This window comes from Perca fluviatilis, chromosome 20 (genome assembly GCF_010015445.1).
Source record: "Perca fluviatilis chromosome 20, GENO_Pfluv_1.0, whole genome shotgun sequence".
NCBI lineage: Eukaryota > Metazoa > Chordata > Actinopteri > Perciformes > Percidae > Perca > Perca fluviatilis.
This window is the reverse complement of record NC_053131.1, coordinates 29492398-29513589: the sequence shown is the minus strand read 5'-3', so window position 1 is coordinate 29513589 and position 21192 is coordinate 29492398. Positions and strand designations below refer to the sequence as shown.

The 21192-nt window shown below is 41.3% G+C and overlaps 1 long non-coding RNA gene across 1 annotated transcript; it reads left to right on the top strand.

The window, feature by feature from the left end:
* The first annotated feature begins 973 nt into the window (after positions 1-973).
* Positions 974-10887, top strand: LOC120549333. Its single transcript, XR_005637374.1, has 3 exons — positions 974-1093; positions 9649-9746; positions 10754-10887. It is a non-coding gene; the product is annotated as an uncharacterized LOC120549333 (long non-coding RNA).
* The last annotated feature ends 10305 nt before the right edge of the window (positions 10888-21192 follow it).

Sequence of the window (21192 nt, the reverse complement as noted above, 5' to 3'; positions counted from 1 at the left end):
GTGTCCCGCCCTCCTCCTGCTAGCCTTCTGTCTCAGCTCACACTCAACAGTAAGGGGGGGGGCAGGAGGCTCCTCCACTCATGAATCGTTGAATAAAGGCAGTTTGTCCAGGATTGCTTCAGGAGAGTCTGTCCTGCTAACCCCCCTGCACACCTCTTGTTGCTTTGTGTTTATAATGCCTGCGTTTGTGATGGGACGCTTTAGGACGCCTGAGGTGACAGACGCCACTGGAATAGTTAAGCTGTCCACAGAGTAGGAGCTCTGTTCCCCCCGACTTATAACTCTACAACAAGCCATCAGCCCTCCTCAGAAGAGCCAGTTTTACTATTAAGTAGCATTCTTTGGTGCCTGGAATCTAAAAGCTGATACTCTGCACTCGAGGGCCACCCCCCGCCCCCCCCCTCCCCGGGGCTGAACTACTGGATAGCATATATTCCTTTTTAAAGGGGCAATCGGTGCAAAGGTTCTCATTTTAAATGTTAATCGCGCTGTTTCTATCGCCTTTTCAACGTTAGTAGGAGGGAAATGTAACAACATGGAACATTTAGCGCAAATAGACCTACTACTTAAATCCTATTACAATAATATAGCATAATGAACATTTTTGACACGTGTCATGAAGCAGGAGAAAATGACATGGTGGTAGTCGGCAGTCGATGAGCCCTAGCCCTCTTCTCTACAGCTCAGCTCCATCAGGTCACTTTATTCTCAATGTACTTGCCCTGTCCTCCTCCACCACAAACCTAACAATGCCTTTAGCCCGGTTAACATTAGCAGAGGAAGCACTATATACTTTATACCTACAGGTTGTTAGAGCCTGCATAGGACTGAGGCATCGTCTACATAGACAGAGACAGTGATGGCTGTAATTATCTCCGGCTCTGAATGGTATATCTACCTCAATAGCTGCCCAGCAGGCCCCTGCCCCCCCCCCTTGCCTAAAGTTCCACCCCACCTGCACAGGCCTGCGAGAACGACCGAGAGATTGGAAGAGATGTCTGAGGTCTGCAGGAAATGAGGATGGAGGGAGGAGCAAGGAAGGAAACACAAGTGAGGAGGAGAGAGGCAATGATTGCCAGCCAGCATGAAGCCGGTAATTACAATGTTGTGTTCCCTCACTCACTCTCTCCATCTTTCTCTCTCAGCCATTCACACCTTCCTGTCTTACATGACTATGTGCTCAAAGTTAATAGGATGTTGGGGGCGATTGGCTACATAAAGACTCACAAACACATGACATACTGTATACAGCGACCAGACTCTTTTTGTGGGCTTGAAAAGTACTGACACAGTGTGACAGAATTAGTCATAGTCACTCTAGCCGTTTCTTCATGCAGCTAAATTATGTAAACGTGAGAATTTAGTTGCGTTTTCTTAATGAAATATTGGTTTATTTTTCACTTTTGGATAAATACAGCAGATTAGGGAGGGAAAGGGAGATGCGATGGATTTGAACCCAGGTTATTGCAGTAAGCCTGAACTATGTGAGCCTTCAAATTACCCATCAGTTTAAAGCTAAACTAATCAATATTATCAATATTAACAATGGATCAACTTACTATATGTAATGTCACCACTAGGGATTTATATAGCAATATTCTTTGGCAGAAAAGCACTGACAGGGTGCCTGGTAAGCTCATGGTAGAGCGAGCGCCCATATCTAGAGGGTTAGTCCTCTAGATATCGATCCATTGTCAATATAAAAATATTAATCAGGGGAGCATTAAGATGTTTGAATCTTAGATCAATCACAGTTTGGTTAATGACCAAAGCATTTTATATTTGTGTGGTTTTGTGTGTGTTTATAATTGTGCTATGTCAAAGCCTGTCAACCAAATCAGGTAGTGTTTGAGAGGTGAGTACAAGGCAAAGTGTGTGTGTGTGTGTGTGTGTGTGTGTGTGTGTGTGTGTGTGTGTGTGTGTGTGTGTGTGTGTGTGTGTGTGTGTGTGTGTGTGTGGTCCCTCCAGCCATAGGATTCATTATTTATTTGAGTGGTTAAAATAGGACAGCCTGGCCTTCAAAACTACCTCACTGAGAAGCCCTGGTATCTTCTTGTGTCTTGCTCTCCCTACTATCACTTCTTCACCTCTCTCAACCTCTCTCACTCCAACTCTCTCCTCCTTCCTCTTGTACCACTTCACACCAGTCTGTTTTTGGTCTCCCTCTGTCATTTTCTCAGCCTCCTCTCCTGCTGTCTTGCGTCATTTCTTGCTTGTATTCCCCCTCTCTCCTCTTTCTTTTCTCTCTCCCACTGTCTTGCTCATTGCCTTATCTCTCTGCTTTGGTTGATTCATCTATCGCTCTGCGTTGCTCTCTCAATCAAACACACACACACACACACACACGCACAGCATGCAGACTGCTCTACATGAGTGTGTCCTCTCCTCCCTCCTTCTCTCCTCCCACTCGTTCACCCCAATCTCCATCTCTCCCCTGCCCCTCACTCATTTTTATTACTGTCACAGGAGCCTTTCTCTCACTCTCTTGCTGCCTCTTTCTCTCTCTCTGTCTCTGTGTTTATGAGCAGAGCTATATTGAGAGCGTCTGGCTGGCAGACACAGAGGAGAAGAGGGGGCGCGAGTGCATGATGAGGCTATAGGAGAGAGGGAGGCAATCTGAGGCAATAAAAAGAGACCCCAATAGGACAAATAGGCATATAGCAGGTTTCAGAAGAATTCTCACAAAAAAAACTGGTGACTTGGCACAGAACATTTTTTATCAAAGCTATGAAAATTAGTCTATATACTTGACGTTCCACTTGCTCCGGTGCCGCAGGAAATTCCGCCGGATGCATGTCTTTTCGCCGATTTCCATTACCTTCCGCTTTCTTTGTGTTGTAATTTTAAACTCTGGTGGATTTCTGAGGACTATGGTTAACTGCTCCTCAGATTTCCGCAGGGTAAATCCAGATAGCTAGCTAGACTATCTGTCCAATCTGAGTTTTCTCTCGTACAACTATTTTACAGCGGCTCCGTGCGGAGCTTAGCGCCACCCATGAAGATTGTGATTGGTTTAAAGAAATGCCAATAAACCAGAGCACGTTTTTCTCCCATCCGAGAATTCTGTGTGGACTAGCCAGACCCTCCTCCGCAAAAGTCAAATTGACAACTACTGATGGAATTGATTAATGTACTGTATGAAATCAGTATTATATTTCCAATCAGGGTTGGGGGAGGTTACAATAATGTGGCCAGTAACCTGAAATGTTTGTGAAGGCCTGTGTGACTTGCAACAAACGTTCCTGGCTGGAATCGAACAGGCGCCAAAATGTTGTGTTTATATGGTATGCACCTTCATTATTAGGCTACCAAGATGCAATAACATGACAAAAATAAAAGGCTGAACAATTTTCTAAAACAGCTGGTCACTGTAGTGTTTAGCAAATGTTATTCAAACACGAATAAATGGTGCATTTGTTGGGGACTATTTTCAGCGGCGGATTACTACACATTTGGTTCTCTACTAACTATGTCTCAGGGGCAGGTCTAGAGGGGGGGCCAGGGTAGCACCCGCACCTCCTGAAATATGATTGAGCGCTGTCAATCTCGCAAATTTGATTTCCATTGGATCAGAGTGCTGTCACTTTGCTGCCTGTTCTGCCAATCGCTACCTTTCCATTCGGTAAATATATATACTTTAATCACATTATATGGCAACTGTGTGTATTTTGTTGAAATTTGAAGCCCTATTTACAAGTAGAAACATATTGAACTCACTGTAGAGCACTTGTTGCTGTAAGAAATAAATTGTGTATTGCACTTCATTTCTGTTCTGTTTCCTATGATCTGAAAACTGTGTACAGCAAGGTTTTCTTTGTTGAAGTTTGATGCAACTTTATTGTTAGTGTATTGCACTTCATTTTTACACGGTTCTGTGAAAAAAAATCTTCCCAGCCCTTGTCACATGACTAATTAAGAGCCCGTAGAAAATTGTATTGTATTTGGATACACAAGTTAAATTAATAATGAATGTGATGTGCTTCATTTAGCAAAATTACACTGGGTTGATCCAATATTTCCTATATTTCCAAGCAGATTTTCTAGGCTGTATTCTGAAATCTAAAATCAATATTGGTCTCCCCCCCCCCCGTGCCACCCCACTTAAAAAAATCCTGGAATCGCCCCTGATAGCACGTATACCTGAACAGATGGTATGTGTGTTGAGTCAAACTAAACTAGTGTGTGTGTGTGTGTGTGTGTGTGTGTTCATGGTAATGAAGCTTTGCGAAAGTTGAATTCAATCAGGAAGACTATCTTCATGCTTACTCTATTTATTTACATTCTCTCTCTCGCTTCCTTTTCCCGCTTCCAACTCAATTAGCTGACTGAGGGCGTTCACTGTTTCAGTTAAACTGATCAGATTCAGCCTCTGCGATTCATTTATCTTGTTGCTGTCAAACTTTGAACAGTTTTTTTCTCTGTTGCTGTCAGCTGTCCTTTCAGTGTCAGATCAATGCAACCCTCCTTCAACTCATTCACCTCCAGTTTTCATCCCAGCCAGCGCCCATGGGTCCTTCCACTGAACTCATCAAAAGTCTGGCTCCACATTACATCCATCCAGATCTTCAGCCATATTGCTCTTCACCCCTTCACCACCAACACCACCACAACCAGTGGCTAGACTCATCGGGGAATATTCTTGTAAAGCTCATGGCACGACTAGGCCAACTGAGCCGCTCTTCCCAATTAGTGTAGAGGAATACGATCTTTGGATACACAGACAATACTTATTAGTAGGATCAATTTGTTTTTGGTTTGGGTCTTTTAATGGTATATGTTGATAGTAAGAGAAGTATTAAATATCACCATTTCTCTCATGCAGAAAAGCCTTGTATTTGACACCATTGCACAGACGCATAACTGTTTAAAGGAGCACAAGACCTGTAGCCCTGAGCAATGGAAAATCATCTGATGAGTCATCCAGTTTTACCCCTCCATCCAGATGGATTTATATTTGGAGAAGCCCCGAGCCCTTAGCATCTATTAAAGTTGGAGGTGGGTGGGTAATGGCAGCAGCTACAGTGAATCATTAGCTCAGAACTTTGTTGTCTATGATTACCAGAGCCACACTTCCCTATAGGCACAGTAGATGCCATGACTAGAGGCCATATTACAGAGCCGGCTGCATCCTAGGCCTAGTGCAAATATAGCTTCCTTATGATGTTCCTATTATTATTATTATTATTATTATTATTATTATTATTATTATTATTATTATTATTATTATTATTGAGTTATCCTAAAGGTCTCATAAATGGAGACAAAACATAGCCCCAGACAAAGCGAGCCCCAGACCAGAGACTCGAATTTGGCAATTTGGCCGTCGCCACCTGCAAATGTATGACAGTAGGGTGGAGCCGAACAGTATGGCGCAGCCAAACCAGTGTTGTTTGTGGTTGCAATGGCGCTGCGCTAAGCTAAACGCTAAAAATGGAAAATTGCAGATTTTCAAACCTTGCCTGAAGCGTCTTCCATTGGAGATTTACCGGTGGGTAGACGCAAATCTCCGGGTACTGGCGCTATTCATCTGCATGTACTGCAGTACAAAGAAAATCTGCAAACTTTCCACTAAGTTACCACCTAACGCTAGCAGTAGCCAGCTAGCTTGGTTGGCAGAATGCTGAATTTTTAGCCAACCAAAATATTCCAATTGACTTTGATGAAGTGAAAACACACAGTGAGAGGGTTAAAGTTTAAGACGAAAACATGACCAAAAAACAAGTTAACGGCCATGTTAACGTACACACACCTCACAATTCCATTCGATTACGATTCACCAGGTAACGATTCGATTCAATTCGATTCTACGATGCATTGCGATGCATCAAAATTCTACTGCACACAACAAGGCAAATTTTTCATCAGTCATGAGGCAAAAAGTCAGATATCCTGTTAAGAATCGGCTGAAATGTCATGCTTTTTGGTCTAAACGACTTACCAAAATTAAAAGTGGTACAGCTCCCACATACTTTGACATTCTGGGGTGTGCCTGACATCATTGGAAAGGAAACACTCTAAATTTTTTCTCTCAAGTGTCAGGGTGATTCTAGGCCTTACTGACACAGAGTTACAGAGGCTAGAATGGAGGTTTTTTATTTCCGTCCAAGTCTGTAAAATACATCTGTAAAATGATCAAAATAAAATACTGTAAACACATCTGGTGATATACAGATACACCCAGGCCATAGCAACATGTCTCAGGTTATTATAGAAAAAATCCAGATGCCAAAAGACTCAAAAATTGATTTTTCTACAGAAATGTCTCCGTTTTGCTGTCATCGGCTTGTCTGCTTTCATTGGCCATATCAGAGGCAAACCTGAACGGATTGGCTCATATGAGATGTCTATCAAAAGCTTAGAAGCTAGGGAATTCGTTGACGCCCACTTTGAGCATGTAGCAAGCTGGGCAGAGAAGCTAGCGCCGATAACAAGTGCGGAAATGGAAAATTGTTTCGCGTTTTTCCCTTGTGATTAGGCCAGAAACTTCAACATTGTGAGGCGAACAGATCGTTTTGGAATATAAAGCTTGGATATTACATTTCCTTGGACTCTTGGGGATTTATGAAAATCAAGTTTTGGGCAACATACCACTTTGTTGCTGAAAGGACAACGAAAACAGGTATGGATGCACTCTCGACAGCTGCGCAGATTATGGCTGAATTGTTTTAGAGGCTAAGCTTTCAATTGGTGTGTATATTTGGAAGATTTAATGCTTTAAAGTTATAAAAACGCTCATGAGTGGAAGTTTTATCTAGGTTACAGCGAGCGCGTGGTCCCTTCAACGGGACAGTGATCCTTGAGAGGATATTGAACAACAGATTTTATTGGCTGCTATGTGTGTATTATCACTCTCCTGTATCTTTGATACAGAAGTAATTGAAACTTTACAACTTTATTGTCCACTCAAGGCCAGAAAATAAACAGTGACATAATCGATTATGGCACTTTGCCGCATCGATGCTGAATCGTGCATGCCCCGCATTGCAATGAATCGCCGAATCGATTATTGTTGACACCACTAGTACACAGGGCCATTGATAAGCATTGCTAAGCCTCATTATTGACAGGTTGGCCTGTAGCCACGCCCCTAAAGCATCCTCTCCTTTATCGTCAATTTTAAAATAAATGGGACCATAATTTACAAAGTTAATATCATGCTGTATTATGGTCTCAACCGCTGAGTGAGGTAAAAAAATTAAGTGAGAAGTAGGGTTATTTTCCCATAAACGCACTTGTTTTTTATGGAAATTAGAATGCAGGTTTCAGGCACTTTGGCTTCACTTCATAGACCTGGGAGCTTCGTCAATTATTTTTACAGTCTATGGACGAGACAAGTAGGCTAAATGAAGTAAAGATAAATATTTATTATAATGGACAATGTATAATAATTAAGTCTTGGTAGAAAGTCTTTGGCGCTAAACCAGCCTACACATGCTAATCGATTTGCTCTCTGCACGCCGCTAGGTAAGCTGTAAGCTGTTATCTCATTGGTTGCACTTACGAAAGGTCAGCGGCAACTAGGTCAAAGTTGAAATAATTTGAACTTCGAGCTATCGATCAAAGACATAAAAGGTTTTACGCCTACGAAGTGTGTGTGGCGGCTTTAGTCTCTAAGAGGTTTTACAGGGAGATCTGTAATAGAGGGGCGTCTGCCCTGAGCAACATCAGGATAAATCTCCCCATGGAGTCCAGACACTGGTGGTGGGGGCTGATGATTCTGAAGAGGCTGAAGGAGCTGACGGAGCTGAATAATGGTCAAAGACTGACGGTGATGGGCAGGTTGCGGGGCGCTTTGCCATATGCGACGATTTGCGATGAAATGACAGCTGACAGCAATAGAGAGAACCGATTTAAACAGCCCTGAACAGCAGCATGAGCGCACTACAGGCAGAGAGAGAATCATATTTAAACAGAGGCAGCAGCAGAATCATTGGCTAACAATGTAGGTGTGTCGCTGAGCTATTGGATAGATTAGATCAGCTGATGTGACCAGCTGATGAGAACAGCTGATGTCATGATTGACAGTCAAGACAAAAGACAGCAAGGAAATAACGAGTGAGCATGTGTGGGAGAAGTGAATGGCAGGATGCATGAGAAATAAAACTACAGGCCTAAGAATGCAAAATGATATTCTTCCTGACTAAACTCATGCTACGTATATCTTCATTTGCAAGAGCCATGGGATGGTCTCATTAATCAAGTGTGTCCCATTAAGCTCTGATAATTCTCCACACACTTGCATTCTTAACAGGCTCTTGGGCACTGTAGCAGTTACCGGAATTATGTCACACAAGTATGCACTTGACATACCACAAATACTGCTAGTGTGTGTATTAGGATGGAACCGCAGTCTTGTTTGTTAAAGCTGGCTGTAGTGAGGCAGAGGAGTCCGAAACTATACTGCTACCTCGAGTGGCATTCCAAAGTATGTGTAAATAAATTACTCTGCAAACGTTCAAGGGTAAATGAAACGTTTCTGTGCTCATCATATTACAAGTAATTACACAAACCTGTGTGAAATAAGCCTAAGAATGGATGCTATGGGCAAAGCTGTGTCTATTCATTTAAATGAGTCAAGCTGGCTGCATTGGCCAAAAGGATTAATGAAAAATTCCAAGAGTGCGTCACTTTGACATCCTCATTTTAAGTTCAAGTAAAATTGAAGGCAACACCAACATGACACAGAGACCACAAAATGTGCATTTAAGGTGAGTCCAGACTCAAGTACCATACATTGCGATGGCCTCTTATACCTGTGTCTATTCACGATCAGAACAGTGCAGACAAACTCCTTCAACTCAGTCAGCAGATCTAAACATCTTTCACTTTTTACGGGAAGCAGATTTCCACTTCCTTTATCCTTCAAAATCTTTAATTTTTTTTTTTACTGAAGAAAGGTCTAAAGTCCATCACACACAGTTCAGGCTGCAGTGTGACAGCAGTACAAAAATGGCAGACATTGAATACTTATTATTATTGATACTTCATATATTGTAAGACGTTGAAGTTTTTATGTACATGTATAAAGAATCCGCTTAGAGAGAGCCAGTTACAGCAATCCTGCAGCGATAAGCAGGGGTGATTCCAGGATTTTTTAAGTCGGGTGGCACAGGGGAGACCAATATCAGTAAGTTATCACGGTTATCAGAATACAGCATAGAAGATCTGCTTAGAAATATAGGAACTATTGGATAGATCAATCCAATGTAATTCTGCTAAATACATTTTTTTTAATTTCGCTTGTTTTCATTTTAAACAAATTGTATATCCAAATACGATACACATTTTCTATAGGCTCAGTCTGCCACTTAAAAAAAAAAAAATGACAGTGCTGGTTCCATGGTATCAGAATTTTGGATAGTCATCATGGAAACATTAATTGGTCATGTGACAAGGGCTGGGAAGATTGGCAGGAAATGCAGCCAAGTGACAGTACTCTGATCCAATGGTGGGGGGCAATCTTATTTCAGGGGGGGCAGTGCCACCCCATGCCCCCCTTCTAGCCCCGCCCCTGGCGACAGGAGCAGTGATGGGGCATTGTCTAGTGTGTGTTTGTGCATGTGTTAGAGCAGTAAAGAAAGTAAAGAAGACACAATCCGGTGCAGTCCAGGCAATGGAGCAACTGTATGGTATCTCTGTTTTAAGCAGGTGTTTGGTGAAGCGAGGGAAAAGCATGAGTACTCAACCATGTGTGATTGAGCAACTGGTCAATAAAGAGAAAGATGCTGTTGAAAACACTCCCCAAGGTCAGTTTATGGAAATATGGCACCACCTTGCCTCTACATACCTCTCAGTCTCCCTGCATCTTCTCAACAATTCCTCTCTTTCCTAATTCTAAGCAATAAAAGTTAAATTCCCCAGCCTGGCCCATACTTTGGCGATAATCACTGTTTTCATCATGACCAGTGTTGCTAGGGCTTGAGATTAAATAATGGAGCAAATAAATCAGCTCTGTAATTAGACAAACTGTGGTGCAAAAATGATTGGAGCTTCACTGCTCTCTGCAACAAACGGCCTCATTTTCTCTATGCCCCAAAATTGCCTGAAATTTACAGATTCAACAATTATTCTGGAAGGAGGACTTGTGCTGCCTAATGACACACTAACTTTTGTCCATTGCTTTAAAGTGATAATAACAGCACATTATTGAATGTGTATATATAAGCTGCAGCTGTATAAATTCCATAAGTTTAAAGTAAAATAGGTGTTGTATTGCCTCTGTCAAGAGCGGTGCATAAATTTGATCTGCGTTAAGGGATAATAGCCGATCTGGCAGCCGTGTCTCTAGGATTTTTCAGTTAACAGTGTGCAGCTATTAAACCTTGGTGATGGCAGCTGGCATCCATTCATATTTCAGTCATTTGATACATGGAGGAGTGTCATTTCAAGGAACTCCTTACAAAGCAATTTATAATTTACCAGCAACGGTTTTATTGAATCCCCTGAAAACTTGGTTTGAAATTGTAAATATTTCACTGTAACAAATATTCATGACTAAATAAGCAACCATAAAAGTTCAAGTTTAGAGTGAACAACCTTAAGTAATATTTATTCGGAGGTTCACAGTCAGACAGTCAGCCAGTCTGCTTAATCAGACCCGTGTGAGTGACAGTGGCCTGGCAACATTAGCAAACAACCCAACTGTCACGGTAGTGGGTTTCTGTTGTAGTTTTATTGTTTTGATTTGTTCTCTGTTTCCTTGTTGTTTTACGTCTCATGTTTCTGTCTTCTATGTTTTACCTCGTGTCACTAGGCCCGTTCGAGATGAGCCGGGTCTGCGCAGAATCGATCACCGGCGATCACCGCGCGCCCAATGCGTGCCGGTTAGATTTGCATCCGACTTGATCTCGACTTGCTCTGACGTCACGCACACGTGGGCAACGATAACCTCACGAGATCAAGGCGGCCGCAGGTTTGAGACGCAGGCAGCGCAGTTGCTTTTCACCGACTGCAACACCCAGGCGGACCCAGGGCATGCTGGGAAAAGCGTGGCTCTCAGCTGATCTAACAGCTGATTGAATCAAGAATCGACTCAACAGGATGACATTCTATTTAAACTTTTTATTGTTTTTGAATTGGAAGGATTTGAATTGCTATTTGTCTGATTTAAAGGCTTATTCTGTACAAACCACATGTTGTGTGGCTGAGAATTATGTTTAGCAGTCCCTCCAGAAAAACGCGATTATGATCGCATAATTCAATACATAATCAGCCAAAGTCTGCATATTTATGCAGGGGCTGCATTTTTTTCAAATACGCCGCACTTTGGCCACATAAATTGCCGATTTCCGCGCAAAATATGCGGGGCTTGCATGATTTCATAAAAAAGTCAAAAGAGCAAAAAAGTAACATATATCTTAGCAGAAAGTTGAAAAATGTTGCGTTTACTTCACACAAGAGCAGCCATTTTCCCCTGTTGCCATGGGAACGTTATGAAGTGACGTAATTACGCGAACTGATCATCGGAAAAAAAGCAGGGTGTTGGGGGGGAATCACTTTTTTTTTCTCTTTTTCATCAAACTGCAGTTTTTGCAAGTTCCCGCAATTTCATCGCATAAAACTGCATAAATATCCTACATATTCCATCGCATTTTTTAAGAAAACGTGCCGCATAATCAAGGATTTTTGCCCGCAACAATCACAAAAAAACTGCATTTTTCTGGAAGGACTGGTTTAGAAGTCAGAGAGACTAAATCTGTTCAGATTACGGATCATCTACAGTGTGTTGTTAATTAAAATCAGCAACAGATCGCATGTGGAGCATTTTGACAGCTACTCTGTCATAATAAAAACAACAGGAGACTGTTCTACAAGCTGATATATGGGTCTGATAACATTTTCTTAAATCGGAATCAGACCTAACAGGATGTGAGTGTTTCTGTGACTTCCTGTTCAGCCTGAAGGCTGCTGGAAACGCCTGGAAACTGTCCGACTTGACAGCGGATTTTTGTCACCGCCCCCGGCTGCTGCCGCCTGCTCTCGTCCGCTTTACAGGCGAGGCGCAGTTCATCTCGAACGATCCTTTTGTTTCATGCTTAGTTTCCTGTTTTATTTTTTAGTCTCTCTGTTTTCTCCCATGTCATGTCTTGTTTGACTTCCTGCCTTGAGTTATTCTGTGTGATTGTGTGCCCCGCCCTGATGTCTTTCACCTGTTCCCCAGCCCTTGTGTCACCTATCCCTTGTTTCACCCTTGTTTACTTGTGTATTTAGCCTGTGTGCTTTCCGTGTCTGTTGTTGGTCTGCGTCATTCGTCGTCTGTCTTTTATGAAGAGTTCCGTCCTGTGTGTTACTCTGTTTTTTGTGCTCCTGGATTTCTTTCCCCCGTTCCTTCCGTGTTCCTGTTTCTTTTGGATTATTTTCTCCTGCTTACAAAATTTGTAAGTCTCTTTGTGTTTCATTAAATTATTATTTATTCAAACTGCTGCTCACTCCTCACTTTCCTTGCACTTGGGTCCAAGCCTACAACCTGACATCAGATATTGCTAAGCTCCTATTGGTGCACACTGGCTTCTCTTATGTAAAACAAGCAAAACTGTACCGTGGTACAAAATGTTGTGTTCACCTCAGTGGGTTCACCTCAGTCCACCTCCCACTGTGCCCTACAGAGTCAACCAAACTTTCTTCACCCCCCCCCCTTGCCATATCCCATCATGGGAGGTTTTGATTCACAGGACTGACAACCTTATTATGCGGCGCACTTATTATTGATATTACGCCGCAGAGGCACGGTTGCCATGGTCACCGTGCGAGAGACATTTAATTTTCTCTCCTCCATCATCATTATCTATGGGGCCATCTGTTGTGGAAAATGAATTCAGCCTCATTTGCATGACTTATAAGCACATTCTTTATCTGTCCCACAGAAGGTCATATGCCATGGATTTGGGGAGAGACAGAGAGAGAGAGAGAGAGAGAGAGAGAGAGAGAGAGGGGGTGAAGTGATGCGTGGTCTTACCTCTATGAATGAGGTAAATGGGGTGTATGTGTGTGTTTGAGTGTCTATCGGAGCTTAGATGTGTGCATGTGTCTGCATAATGGATGGACATGTAATGTTTATGTATGCCCTCTTGTTTATACCCATGCCATGGCTTTGTTCTCATGTGGATGCGTTTGAATTTACATAAGCACGTGGTGTGTGTGTGTGTGTGTGTGTGTGTACCCACCATCATAACTACAATCAGATTTTTTTGTGTGAAAGCATATATTTCCACAATGTTGTGTGCAGGGCCGTTTCTAGCTTTTGGCGGGCCCTATGCAAGATGCTGTTTGGGGGCCCCTATTTTGTCAAACTACGATGGGGTGGTGGGGGGGGGACTCAAGCCTTTAAGATGATCCGTGGATATGCATCAAGCTGTTACACTTTAGGAGGAAAACAGGCTAGATTCGTAAAAAACACTCAAATTCAAATTAAACATCTGAAGTTGACCCAGCAATTAAAAAAGTTAACAATGAGGCTCCTCTATACGTCAATAACAGGTTTATTTTAAAATGTTTAGAACAAATAAGGCTACTTGCTAGTGGCTACAAATAAAGACAGGTCATTTTATTTCTCCCTAAATATGTTGAGGCTGAATGGGCTGAACTTGCAGCTTGGCAAAAAAATGTAAATGCCTTAACATAATTCCAACATATTTTTAGCAAATATAAATTCCCACTGATGATAGGCTTACTGGCCTATAGGTAAGGTAGTCACTACGATATAAGCCCACAGATACAGTTAATCCTAGATTTACTGTGCCACATATGTAACATTAAAATATGATTTATAAAATCATGCCAACAATTAATATTTTAATAGCTTATGAAAAAAGGGTATGTAAGAAGGCTTTAGGTTGCCCTAACAGTTATTGTAGGCCCAGTTAAATATGCAACTTCATTTCATACAATATGTAGTAAGGGGTCCCTGCTACATCTCACTTTAAGTTAAGGGGTCCTTGGCTTAAAAAACGTTGAAGACCCCTGATGTAAGGGGGAAAGAAAATGCCATTAAGGACAAAAGCTTAACCCCAAAACGTGGGGACAAAACCCCACTTCCACTTTCTAAAGGCCATAATGACTATAATAATGTTATATTAAAATCATACCTGCAAACTCAGAAGGGCTGAAAAAGGTGACACATCTCTTCTGTGTTTTTCAGACAACAGCAGCTACAGTCTGGTGTTAGAATCCTCTCCAGTGAAATACAGACACACTTTTACACCATTTAGCTCTCAGCATTTTAACCATGTTTACTCCAGCTGCTAACTAGCGGTAGGCTAACGTTACCTGCTGTCAGGTGTAGTGTTAACTAGCGTCCCGTGCGGCGATGTTTCAGTTCCCTCTAACGTCCGTTTTCGGAACATCAGAGAAGCAGAAGCGCAGACATTTAAGTGGCCCCTAAATAAGGCACCGAAATCCACGTTGCTATTCGGTCCGGTAGATAACGGTCGTTAAGGCACTGGTGGCGTATTAGCACCGGGTCTGTGCGGGTGTGATGGATCGCGTACAAACCAATAAGGTGTCGGAATGGTATATGTTTATACTTCTCATCCAACCACAATCAAATTCACTCTCTCCGGATGGAGCGATTTAGATAGGGTTTTTGTGTGTGTGTGTGTGTGTGTGTAAATGTAAATGGCCGGACTGAAATAGGAGTAACAAGGCTATTTTTAAAATGTAAGGAGTCGAAAGTACAGATAATTGCATGAAAATGTAAGGAGTAGAAGTAAAAAGTATGCTGTAAAATAATTACTCCAGTAAAGTATAGATACCCAAAATTTCTACTTAAGTAAGGTAACAAAGTATTTGTACTTCGTTACTTGACACCTCTGCAAGCTAGTCACCAACTTTATTCAGCAGGTAGGGCATACAATGGGTTTATCAGTCTTTTCTTACCAAAGTAAGAAGAGAGACCTTGCACTTGTAAATTTGTAAATGGATTTTTAATATTTTGTTGATTGGATTATATGTTAAATTTTGTTTTCTGAAACGTTGATTTCCCAAACTAATTCTGATGGAGAAATGGTGAATTATTATTTATGTATTTTTTTGGCCTATAAGTTGTCAAATATGCTCGTCACATGAAAGTCATGTTTTTTATTTATTTTATTCTATTTTTCATGAGAAAAATCTGAAGATCACATGCAAATATGAGTATTTTTCACATTTGAAATTGTGCTCCACATTTTAGTAGAATGTAAAATATTTCACGTGATATGATAAATAAATAGATATGATGAATGTGCTTTTGTCGGGCGGCCGTAGAGTGTGCTCCCCATGAAGGCTGAGTCCTTTGCAGCGGCCTGGGTTCGAATCCGACCTGCGGCTCCTTTGCTGCGTGTCATCCCCCCACTTTCCTGTCTATCCACTGTCACTATCTAATAAAGTGAAAAGCCCCAAAAAATATTATTATATATTTTTTTTTCTTTTTAGTTTTTTTTTAAATGTGCTTTTGTAAGGGTAAATATTAAATCTAAAAAATACTAGAATCAACCTATGAAGTAGCCTCAGTGTTTTCAGTCGTCATTACCTCTGTTCTTTTTCTCTTATCTGAAAACAGCTGCCTGCCGCTGTGGATTTGTCACTATGAATGACACTTTTCACATTACACATAGTTTAGATTAGGTGTTGGCTTGTATAGGGCAGAGGTTATGTTGTCATAGGTTTTGGGGCTAAGAACGGAATTTAGTCGCTGAGGGTCCTCACAAGTACAGTAATACAAACCTGTGTGAGTGTGTATCCCCTGAAGCCACTGTTGTGTGTATGTGTGTGCTGCTGTTGCTTTGTGTGTATGTGTGTGTGCAGGTAAAGTGGTTCCCTAAGGGTTTGTATGTGCTCTGGTCTTTCATGTCTGGCACATTTGTCATCCCATTCCAAAGACAGAAGTCTCTCCTCTAACACACACATGCACGCGCACGCACATACACACACACACACACACTGAAAGACACCATACTGTACATAAGTAGGCTGAAGCTTGTTATTCCTCTGCTCTCTTACTCCCAATACGGCAGCATTGCAACCTCCCTTATACATCTCTCTCTGCTCCCTTAAGGTATCATTCTTTCTCTTCTTCTGCTTCCTCTTCTCCTTCTCCTCCCCCCTCACCGCACCCGCTCTTCTCCCTCGGTCCCACTGAACAACAAGCCTTCACCTTCTCCCACGCTATCGTCTCGAGTCCCAAAACACACTGATTCTCTTTTTCGTCCTCCTTTAGCTCCCTGGCTCTAGCTTGCTTCCACTCTGCAGCATCAACACCTCTAACCTCAATAACATCATCCCTCTCAGGCTCCCTCCATCATTCCTGCAGCTATGGGTTTCCCTTCATATCTTTCACTCTGTCTCTATCTCTGGATTCACTCACTCACTTCATTCTCATTCTTAACTAAGACAGGAAGTTGTACAAAATGTACAAATAGTGTAAGCACAGTAAAGTATGTGTGCAGAGTTCCTGTGTCTGCTTGAGTATATCCCTCACCATATTTTGTGCGAGTGAGAACATTTCTCCAAAAAGAATTGTACTGAAGTGCATGTATGCACGTGTTGCGTAAAAGGTTGTAGCCTGAGAAAGCCACATACGCAACACTTGTGTAGAGGAACATGATTTAGAAATGATCTTCATATAGGCTAGTACAAGTGCCTTCATTTCAGCTGAAGAGTTTAATTCAAGAATGCATTCACATTAAGTAGACTCCTCCGTAATGACTTCCAGATTTGAGAAAATTACCTGAAGTTAAAAAATATGCAATGTTTTAATTTGATAAGTGATTTGCAACTTTACAAGCACAATTGTTAACCCATTAGTGAGTACATTTATATGCACACCAATATTCCACTATTATTCTGAATATGACAATATTCTGAATTTGATACAAGTCATGTAAACAGCATATTTCTGTTGGATATTCCGAATAAGGCCTTTTTCCGAATATAGCATTTTCCGATTAAGACATGTGGGATATTCTGGTATTATTCAGGTTTTAGAGGCATTCTTTGGACATGTATACAGCACAATCGGAATATGCATCTCAATCAGGGTTTTTACCGCAGTTTAAGGCCTCTGGCCTGTTTACGACTTACGTACTTACTTACGTTCACATTGCTACGTCGACCTTTTCAAGAAATTGGTTGAAGGAATGAAAGAGGGACGCTGTGTTAATACGGTCCAACAATCCGCCACCGCTGGTAATTTAAAAAAATCGTATTTTGCACGGCTACATGTAAACTGGAATATTAGTGGAATATTCACTTTCATTAGCCATGTAAACAGCTTAGTTGGAATATCGTCTTTTTCGGAATAAGGGCAAAAACGGAATATTATGTGCATGTAAACGTAGTCACTGATACCTTCAATTGCTCTACTTTTCACAAGTTTGTTTTGAGATCATCTGCAGGTTTGTTGTGTTTACTGTCAGAGGCAGGTTCAATTTGATAACGCAATCTCAAAGTCCGAGACCTGTCCCCTGTCTCCCCTTTAATGGTGCATTCCATTTACCTCGGAACTCGGAAGCCGGAGCTGGGAATGTCGTCACACCCGAGTTGAATGCGTTCCTTTTACAAGGTGGATTTTCATTGTGGGGTTAGCGCTAGCCATGTTAGCGTTAGTTAGCAATACCAGTTGATAACACATTACACTGTTTTTTGTGCACACAAACAACGTAACAACATGTCCACAGAAAGAAGTTGGACAGGACTGTGTGTACGACTGATTTAGTGAGACACAAATAAGACGTGCTAATAACTGTATGTTACTACAGCTTTCACTACTGTTCATGCACAGGGCAGCCATGTTGGATTTTGAGCTCTGGGTACTGCCAGGTTGTCCGATTTCCCAACTCGGAAATCCGAGTTTAGGGGGCGTGTTTTCGACTTTGACCTCGGAAATTCAGGCCTCCCGATCCTCCTAATTACCATTCACCTCCAGTTCATCATTTCCGGCGCCCAGCTCTGAGCTCACTCCTCTTCTCATTCATCCAGATCTCCGCTTCCTCTTCAGTCATCACCGTCATCACCATCACCATCACCACCATCGGGGGTATCCTACAATGCAATACTCACAGCTTCTCAACCCCCTTTGAAATATGATGACGTCACAACGGGAATTTGATGATGTAACGATGGGGTCTAATCGCCATCGTGGCACCATCGGGGGTAAAAATAATAATTGTTCACTCATATTGAGGTCTCTCCTACGGAAGAGGGCCACGTGGAAAAATGTATTTGAGTTCTGAGTTAAAAGTCCGAATTCTGAGAAAAGAGTCCGAATTCAGATTTTAATCTCAGAATTCAATACATTTGTTCACATGTGGCCCTAATCTTCTTCCGTACTCTCTTGATTGAAATAGCAATAGCATCAAATGCAATAGCAGAAATCAGGGAATTGGTTTCTCAAATGTTTGAGGGTGAGAAACGAATTTCTGCTCATGCTCTGAGGTCTGAGCCATTTCCCCCCCTAATATTTGGGTTGCCTGGATTCCATGTGCAGTAATGCTTGTGTAACGTCAAACCTGTTATGCACAATCAGGTTGTAGATTTCAGTTTTTTCAGGACAACCTGGGCTATCAGGATATGTATGCTGCAGGGATGCCACTAGATCAATTGTTAGATAACTTTAAACACAAAAGAAAAAACAAAACGGAAGTCGAATCTCACAGAAATGTGTCAAAGTCACACAGAGAACAATAATAAACAAGACTTTTGGCTTTTGAAAATGGTTCTTCTGAGTCTTGACAATCAGGGGAAACAAGAGTAAACACCGTAACTATCACAAATAAAAAAACTATTTAGATTTTTTTCCCCAGAAAAGTCCATACGCTTTTATCCAAAAAGTGAATTGTACACTTCCTGTCCATTTCCCTGTCAATGTCACATAACATATGTACAAATTCAATAACAACTATTTATCCATGCTGAATGCACCCTGGGAGCCTTGCAATACTATCCAAATGCGCAAATGAGAATCTATGCATTCGTTTTTAATAGAGCTGTCAAACGATAAATTTTATCGCTGAATTTCTATAGTTAATCGCGATCAATCGCATGTTTTATCACATGATTAAAATTCTATTATTTTACATTTCAGAACTGTTTTTAAGTACATATTAACAATGGAAAGCAATTCTTACCAGTGTATCTTGATTGGGAATCAAATGAATGCAAAGAAAGTGACTTTACGAACTTGATTTTAAGATTTGTATTTGTTTATTATTTATTTATTTACTGTAAACAAAAGAAAAATGTGTGAATCTAGTCACACATTTGAATCTAGAGTCAATATTAGGGTTGGGTATTGTTTGGTTTGGATACCGGTGCTAAAGCGGTACTTTTAAAACGGTACCGGTGCCTTAATGGTGCCTGATCCGATACTTTTTAAGAAAGTATAAAAAAAAGAAGGGTACTAAACAACAGTTGGCAACATTAAAGAATGGCTTGTTTATTGCTAAGGCCATATGGTCAAAATTAAATAATTTAATAATAATGTAATAACTATAACAATGACTTATTTCACTAGTAAATAGCTGTTGAATGACAAAAACAACCACCAGATGGGAAAAGGGCATTTAACAATAACTTTGAATGCACCACGAGACTGTAGGTTACCAGTTTCATTGAACACACCGTCTGTGTTTTTCCGACAACTGCAGCTGCAGATTGTTACAGCCCGGTGTTGGAATCCTCTACAGTGAAATACAGACAAACTTTACACCGTTTAGCTTTAGCTGTCAGCATTGTAACCGTGTTTAATCCAGCTACTAGCTAGCGGTAGGCTAACGTTAGCTGCTGTCGAGTGTAGTGTTAACTAGCGTCACGTGCAGCCATGTTTCTGTTGCCTGTAACGTCTGTTTCAGAGCATCAGAGAGGAGCGCAGGCATATCAGTGGCACCGGAATGAGGCACCGAAATCCGCGTTGCTATTCCTGCAGCAGCAGGATGTGTTACGAGGAAGTATGGCAAAGTGCGGCAAAGGGTCAAAATAGTAGCCTGTTAGGCACGAGGCGAAGCCGAGTGAAGTGAAAATAAATTAATAAATGGCGGCATGCGAATAATGCGATTAAAAAAAAAAAAAAAAAAATGTACGCGTTATGCTCGGCTCTTAATCGCATCGCGATTAACGCGTTAATGCTGACAGCCCTGGTTTTTAAATTTACTGTACTTATTGTACTTATCATTATTTAGGCTCATTTGTTTCATGTTTAGAGTATGTAGCAGCAAAAGTAACACAGGGAGGGATGTGGCAGCGTCTACATTATTGCGTTTGCCGCTTCCGTTAAAAAGCCAAAGAAGAAGAAGCGAGTGTGTCTCTGATTGGTCGACACACTCAGCCCACTAAATTCTTCTCTTAATACATCCATGGTGCTAACCACCTTTTATATATGTCAGTGCTAACCACCGATGGTGCTAACAGCAAATCAATACCTTTTTTTTTATACTTAGCTCAGTTGTGGATTCATTGTTTTCGATCACAGTTACACAGAAGCCCTTTTTGGAATGGCTTGGATGTTAGCCTTCATGCTAAACAAACAGAAGAACGCTAGCTTGTAGCGATGCGAAGATATTGGATATTACCTAACGTGATTTATGGCTTTATCATTATCGATTTATTGTACAAAGACACTGTAGTTCCAAGCTGAATGGAGAACCTTCTAAAAGGCCTAAGATCCATGGAAGACCAGTTGAAGACCTTATTCTCTTCTAAAAAAAGGAAGTCTTTTACGCTCTGTTGATCTGGAGATTCTGAACATGACACGAGCGTAACGTTAATTTGCTGTCGTGTACGACATCGTCGAAACAGACCGTTCAGTAATTTAGGTGTTTGGGTGTTAATTGTTGCACTTTGATGGCCCAATTTTCAGCATGCACAATTAAGTGCATTACAAACAACAACTGGCATATTCAGTCTTTTATTTTTTCTAAACAAGTGGAACACAACGATGTAGGACAAGCTATTGTTTAGCTAACGTTATCTGTTTTGGAAGCAACAAGAGCCATGCTGACATACAGAAATTTGAAGAAAAGTCTCAGAAAGGAACTTGCTTTTGGTGGAACAGTTGCACCCCGCAAAAGAAAACGCCACATACAATATTAAATGAAGTTAACCGTTCACACAATACAGTAACGTGAGCTATTTAAATTAGCTAAATACACGGTTAAACATAATTTGCATATGTACTTCGTCCATAGAAATCCCAACCAATCTGTCCCTAAACCCCAGTCC